We start from the raw sequence: 7,783 nt of genomic DNA on the forward strand, positions 1-7,783 counted from the left end.
CTCGACCTTGGCTGTGGAATGTCCCCCTCCTTTGTGTTCAGGGTCAGACGCCATGTTCCCCCAATCCCATGAGTCTCTGTGAACTGAGCAGGTCTGGGTCAAAGGTCAAAACACAACGCCAACACAATGGCTGCTGCGCTGGTTAAGTGAAGCACCTCCGCACACATGTGAACCCCCCCCAGGGGCCGGGAGGAGGGGATGAAGGGGAGGGGGGGGGGGGGGTTTACTGCTGTTTGTGTAAAAGCAGCTTTTTGTTTTTTCCTCTGAGCTCCTCCTCCTGTTTCCTCTCTTTCTCTGCTCCTGTCTGTTTTCCACCTGCTGCTTTGTCTCGTCTGACGTTTACAAACCTGGAAGTCTCAGACTCTGAATGAGAGAATCAGTCGTGTTTAGAGGAAGGATATTAACAAATTTTTCTTCTACCTTTTCATCTGGAGGGTTAGGGTTAGTTTGAAAACACCTTCTTCACATGTAGTGGTTTGGATGAAGCCTTTAAATTGAATGTGGTTTCATAAGGAGATAGTTGAGTCCGAGCTGAGTCACGTTCCAGTTCATGACGTCTGGTTGTATAATATATAATATAAGATAATACAATATAATATATATATAACAGCCGGTATGTTGGTTCATCCTGCATGTGAACAGCCGGGAGCCAGAGAGGGAAACAGTCATCTCCAAACTAAATTTTTTTGCATTTAGCATTTCACTTTTTACTTCACTTTTTATATTTTTTATATATTTTTATTCAGAAATGTTTATCTCAAAATAAATGTTACTTTGTATAAATATTGGTAAAAAGTGAGTAAATAAGAAGTAAAAAGTGAGTAAATATATACTGGTTTCCCATTTTTTATTGCTCTCTATGCATGTTGTATTTATTGCGTTTTTATGTTTCTATGTTCATTGTTTGCACCAATAACCAGAGCAAATTCCTTGTATGTGTAAACGTACTTGGCAATAAAATACTTCGGATTTCAAATCACTGATGGAGAGTTGAGGAATATTGATTTTCATGTTTCTATAATTAGAATCTGTTGAGATCTTTTTAGGTTTTTGTATTTATGAACACACTTTCATAGCTGTTATCATTTATGCTGGTTTATTAACTCACTGAACCTTTGAGCTCAGATTCTACAGATTTTAGAGACGTGAAGCATTTTCAGATTCTCCAGGAAATGACATCACAGGAAGTACAAGTAGACCCTGGAGGTGCAGGTTGTGTCTCCTCTTGACAGGGACATGTTGTGTTGTTGTTGTTGTTGTTGTTGATGTTTGTTGAGCTTGAGGAGAACCTCGTACTGTAGGATTCTCTTCAGTTGCTCGCTCGGCATCCGGAGCTGAAGCAGCGTCCTGTAATAAACTGGAGTTATTCCTTTATTCATCGCTCTCTCTCTTTATCTCCCTCCTTCCACACCAGCTCTCCATCCCCCTCTTTCGCTCTCCAGTCATTACAGGATCCTCGGACAGTTTTATGACATTTATTCTGCTTCTCGCTCTCCTTCCCTCTCTCCTCCTCCTCTCCTCATCCCTCTCTCTCTCTGTTAATTACCCTTGCAGGCTTATCTGTCGACACCCTTCAAACTTGTGGTTCCCTGTCATGAATCAAGTGCACCCCCCCCCCCCCTTCTCCTCCTCCTCCTCCCATATCAGCCAACCAATTAACCAACCGGCTCGCTCTAATTAACGTAGAGACGCGTGCAGAGCTCCACCTTTTTCCACGACAGATATTCTATAATAATAAGCTTCTGATGTTCCTCTTGAGAAACTGCTGAATCTGCAGTTTGTCAGTGAGCCCGTTCGACTCGTGAACTTCTTACCTTGTGTCCTGTGGTCGCTGTGTTATACTGCCCCCTCAGGATGTCTGGTGGTACTGCTCCGGTTCATCTGTTTCAACCATATGTCTCAGCTGTCAATCATCACGTCTCAGCCTGTTTTTATATCATCAAATAAGTGATTCAAACCAAACTGATCGGAAACTTGAACAAACATCAGAGAGAAGAACGAGATGAAACGACTGAAACATCTTTACAAACATTTATTTAACGTCTACTTTGAATCTTTCGTTTGGTTCATGTCCCATCTGCTAACATGGAGGAGGAGGAGCTTATGACATCTTTACTCATAGTCCATCTTTGTGACTAAATTACTCCTGGTCGATAAAACTAGAAAATCACAACGAATCTGCAGTTTATTTATTTAACTGTGTAAATGTTGTTTGGAGAAAAGAAAATAGATAATTTACACGTGTATAATTGTTTGTGAAAAAGAATCAAGTTTGTGATTCAACACTGAACATTTCTATTTGATTTTCAACAAGTGAGACAGAAAATGTTGTTTTGTAATCGAGTGAACAAACAAATTAACATTGAACAAGCTGCTGATGGTGGATTCAGTGAATTCAGCTCCGACAGCATATCTGTGAGTGTCTGTCCACACACTCACACACACTCACACACACTCACACACACTGACACACACTGACACACACTCACACACACTCACACACACTGACACACACTCACGCAACAAGGGTAACGACCAGGAAGCAATTGCTTGTGGAAGAAGATATTTTTTGTAATTATTTCTTCCCGACGTGTGGACATGGAGAATCTGACTCGCTCGAACAGAATCAGTTTCCTCCTCCAGGTGTCGGACACACTTATTACGAGGATTTGAAATGCATAATCCTTCTCCCACACATTATTTAATAATTTACCCCAATAACCACATGAATATCATCACACATGTCACGCAGCTGGAGGAGGAATGCAGAAATCCCTGCACTACCTGTTCTGGGGTTTTGTGTTATGTGTTGCCCACTATATTTATATATATATATATATATATATATATATATATATATATATATATATATATATATATATATATATATATATTTATATATATATATATATATATAATATATAATATATTTTGCTTTCAAACCGAAAAACAAAAAAGTGACGATGAAGAACTCCCACTGAGGAAACTTCTTCAACCAACAAGTTCAGCTTCTGTCAGCGTGAGTTAGTGAACTAGTTAGTGAACTAGTTAGTAAACTAGTTAGTGAACTAGTTAAGAAAACTGTTATTGAACTAGTTACTGAATTTGTTAGTAACTAGTAAGTGAACTAGTTAGTGAACTTGTTATTGAACTAGTTACTGAATTTGTTAGTGGACTAGTTAGTGAACTAGTTAATGAACTAGTTAAAAAAACTGTTATTAAACTAGTTACTGAATTTGTTAGTGGACTGTTTAGTGAACTAGTTAGTGAACTAGTAAGTGAACTAGTTAGTGAACTTGATAGTGAACTATTAAGTGAACTATTTAGTGAACTAGTTAGTGAACTAGTTACTGAACTAGTTACTGAACGATTTAGTGAACTAGTTACTGAACGATTTAGTGAACTAGTTAGTGAACTTGTTAGTAAACTAGTTAAAAAAACTGTTATTGAACTAGTTACTGAATTTGTTAGTGAACTAGTAAGTGAACTAGTTAGTGAACGATTTAGTGAACGATTTAGTGAACTAGTTAGTAAACTAGTTAGTGAACTAGTTAAAAAAACAGTTATTGAACTAGTTACTGAATTTGTTAGTGAACTAGTAAGTGAACTAGTTAGTGAACTTGATAGTGAACTATTTAGTGAACTAGTTAGTGTACTTGTTATTGAACTAGTTACTGAATTTGTCAGTGGACTAGTTAGTGAACTAGTTAATGAACTAGTTAAAAAAACGGTTATTGAACTAGTTACTGAATTTGTTAGTGGACTGTTTAGTGAACTAGTTAGTGAACTAGTAAGTGAACTAGTTAGTGAACTTGATAGTGAACTATTAAGTGAACTATTTAGTGAATTAGTTAGTGAACTAGTTACTGAACGATTTAGTGAACTAGTTAGTGAACTAGTTAAAAAAACTGTTATTGAACTAGTTACTGAATTTGTTAGTGAACTAGTAAGTGAACTAGTTAGTGAACGATTTAGTGAACTAGTTAGTAAACTAGTTAGTGAACTAGTTAAAAAAACTGTTATTGAACTAGTTACTGAATTTGTTAGTGAACTACTACGTGAACTAGTTAGTGAACTTGATAGTGAACTATTTAGTGAACTAGTTAGTGAATTTGTTATTGAACTAGTTACTGAATTTGTTAGTGGACTAGTTAGTGAACTAGTTAATGAACTAGTTAAAAAAACTGTTATTGAACTAGTTACTGAATTTGTTAGTGGACTGTTTAGTGAACTAGTTAGTGAACTAGTAAGTGAACTAGTTAGTGAACTTGATAGTGAACTATTAAGTGAACTATTTAGTGAACTAGTTAGTGAACTAGTTAGTGAATTTGTTAGTGAACTAGTTAGTGAACGATTTAGTGAACTAGTTAGTGAACTTGTTAGTGAACTAGTTAATAAACCAAGTATTGAACTAGTTACTGAATTTGTTAGTGAACTTGTTAGTGAATTTGTTAGTGAACTAGTTAATACACCAGTTATTGAACTAGTTACTGAATTTGTTAGTGGACTGTTTAGTGAACTAGTTAGTGAACTAGTTAGTGAACTAGGTAGTGAACTTGTTAGTGAACTAGTTAGTGAACTAGTTAATAAAGCAGTTATTTAACTAGTTACTGAATTTGTTAGTGGACTGTTTAGTGAACTAGTTAGTGAACTAGTTAGTGAACTAGGTAGTGAACTTGTTAGTGAACTAGTTAGTGAACTAGTTGATAAAGCAGTTATTTAACTAGTTACTGAATTTGCTAGTGGACTGTTTAGTGAACTAGTTAATAAACCAGTTATTGAACTAGTTACTGAATTTGTTAGTGGACTGTTTAGTGAACTAGTTAGTGAACTAGTTTGTGAACTAGTTAGTGGTTCTGCTTCTGCTGCTGGTGACGGAGCACCAGACTGAATGATTCCACAATAAGAAGGGGACGGGGGTCTTTGTTTGGCCTGGAGAAATATAATTGATTTGGGAGGGGGTGGGGGGGGTGGGGGGGGTAACGCACTAGAGGACACGCAAGGTCTCCCGCTGTGACTCTTTCCCTCCGGAGGGGACGTCCAACCTGCTCGAACGAGGAGCAGAGGGAGCTTGAAAAAATGTAATTAATTGGATCAGATTAAAATTAATGAAGTAATTAAGGAGCTGCCTGCCCCAGTTCCTCAGTGGGGGGGGGGGGGGGGGGCAGCAGGAGTCGCAGCAGTGCCACTGTGGAGCGAGAGCAAAGAGAGAGAGTGACTTTGACTGGGAGACGCTGGGAAGAGAGAGAGAGAGAGAGAGAGAGAGAGAGAGAGAGAGAGAGAGAGAGAGAGAGAGAGAGAGAGAGAGAGAGAGAGAGAGAGAGAGAGAGAGAGAGAGAGAGAGAGAGACTGAGACACACACACACACACACACACACACACACACACACACACACGGTTCTGAGGTGTGGAATCACTCAGACTCGTTTTACTCACCTGGACCGAGAGGAGGTGGAGTCAGCTGCTGAAACCTCGTTACCACGGAGACCAGGACAGACGACGCCCACATCTGTACATCCCACTGTAATCAAAGATGGCCGACATGATAGCTGCTCAGAGTGAAGCCCGTCTTTATTTACAGATTATGTGTTAAAACAACTTTTCTTCTTTATTCTTCTAATACTGAGATCTTGCTCTTGTTAAATGACAAATTAATTTTAATATTTAAAATTTAGTTTCTCCTCATATGACTCTAATACTCCATCATATACATATGTGATGAATATTTATATTTGATCTTTATAACGAAAGTTTCCACTAGTGTCTAATCCCCTGTGACAGTATGACTCACTTGTTCACAACAATCAGAAACATGTGACGAGAGGATCTTCCACCGACGTAAAGTTATTTTAGTCAGACACTAAATTATTATTAATTATTATTATTATTATTACAGTGGAGACTTTCCTGAGAGATTATTTTTAATAAGCTTCAACTGGTTTCCCTGCGTCTCCCGTAGCAACCTGGAAACAGGAAGTGAGTTAACACAAGGTGAGGAGCTGGAATTCAACATCCAGAGAGGACAAGGACACACAAAGTGTGTGACACGCTAAAATGTGAATGAACAAAAACACGTGTGCAGAGTTATAAACACACACACACACACACACACACACAGACACACACACACAGGAGAAGGCACTTAGCTGTGAAACACTTCCCACTGTGATTATTAATTACATTCTCCTTCCCCTGCCACCTGCCCATGTGTGTGTTTGTGTGTGTGTGTGTGTGTGTGTGTGTGTCTGTGTGTGTTAGTGTGAAGCAGTAAAAACAGATTTTCTTCTCCCCTCCCCTCCTCCCTTCTCCTCCTCCTTCACACTCCTCCTCACTTCCTCCCTCTCTCTCTCTGCCTCCGTCCACACGTCAGAGAACAAGCATCGACAGACGACTTCAATGTGATGGACACGAGAAGAACTGAGAGGACACAGGAAAACAAATGGATGCAAGAAGAGAGGATGAAGAAAGAAGGGGTGGAGGAGAGAGAGAGAGAGAGAGAGAGAGAGAGAGAGAGAGAGATATTTCCCTCCTTTGCTCAAACAAAGAATAATTGTCTGAACCTGTCTTTGATTCCAACAGCAGATGATTTTATATTGAATTACAGTTCTGTCTATAACTTGCAACAAAGCATCTTTGGAAAATAAAGCTGAAAACTAAAAGAAAATATATTATATATATATTATATATATATATTTATAATTGTGCTTCTGTTTGTAAACGATGAGGAATTTACCCAGATTGATTGAAGCAGAGGAACAGAGGAAGCTGCAGGAATCACTCAGAGCGAAGGAAACACAAATCTGACAACAACACAAGGTCTGAGTGTAACAGACACACAACGTGAAGCTGGAACAACACAAGGTCTGAGTGTAACAGACACACAACGTGAGGCTGGAACAACACAAGGTCTGAGTGTAACAGACACACAACGTGAAGCTGGAACAACACAAGGTCTGAGTGTAACAGACACACAACGTGAAGCTGGAACAACACAAGGTCTGAGTGTAACAGACACACAACGTGAAGCTGGAACAACACAAGGTCTGAGTGTAACAGACACACAACGTGAAGCTGGAACAACACAAGGTCTGAGTGTAACAGACACACAACGTGAAGCTGGAACAACACAAGCATCTCAGGATGAAGAAGAGGAGAACATGTAGGAGACGAAGACGTCCACTTGGAAGAGGTGTTTCTTCCTGAGCTGTGGGTGACAGTAGAAGCTCCTCCCCCTGAGGATCTGATCACACCTGCAGACTCAGGATCTCATCAGGTTCAGAACAAAGCTTCAGGTTCACTTTGACTCTCAGAGGAGGAGGAGGAGGAGACGATGAAGATGATGAAGAGGAGGAGGAGGAGACAATGAAGAGACGATGATGATGATGAAGAGGAGGAGGAGGAGGAGACGATGAAGAGACGATGATGATGATGAAGAGGAGGAGACGATGAAGAGACGATGATGATGATGAAGAGGAGGAGGAGGAGACGATGAAGAGACGATGATGATGATGAAGAGGAGGAGGAGGAGGAGACGATGAAGAGACGATGATGATGATGAAGAGGAGGAGGAGGAGACGATGATGCTCCTGTGACCTCTCAGAGCTCAGTGGGATGAAGAAAGTTAAGGAAGAGACAGATGTTTGGAGGAGGAGAGGAGGAGGTGAAGGAAGTGAAGGAAGTGAAGGAAGAGACAAACGGTTGGAGGAGGAGAGGAGGAGGTGAAGGAAGTGAAGGAAGAGAAGGAAGTGAAGGAAGTGAAGGAGGAGACAGACGGTTGGAGGAG

This window comes from Limanda limanda, unplaced genomic scaffold (genome assembly GCF_963576545.1).
Source record: "Limanda limanda unplaced genomic scaffold, fLimLim1.1 SCAFFOLD_177, whole genome shotgun sequence".
NCBI classification, from domain to species: domain Eukaryota; kingdom Metazoa; phylum Chordata; class Actinopteri; order Pleuronectiformes; family Pleuronectidae; genus Limanda; species Limanda limanda.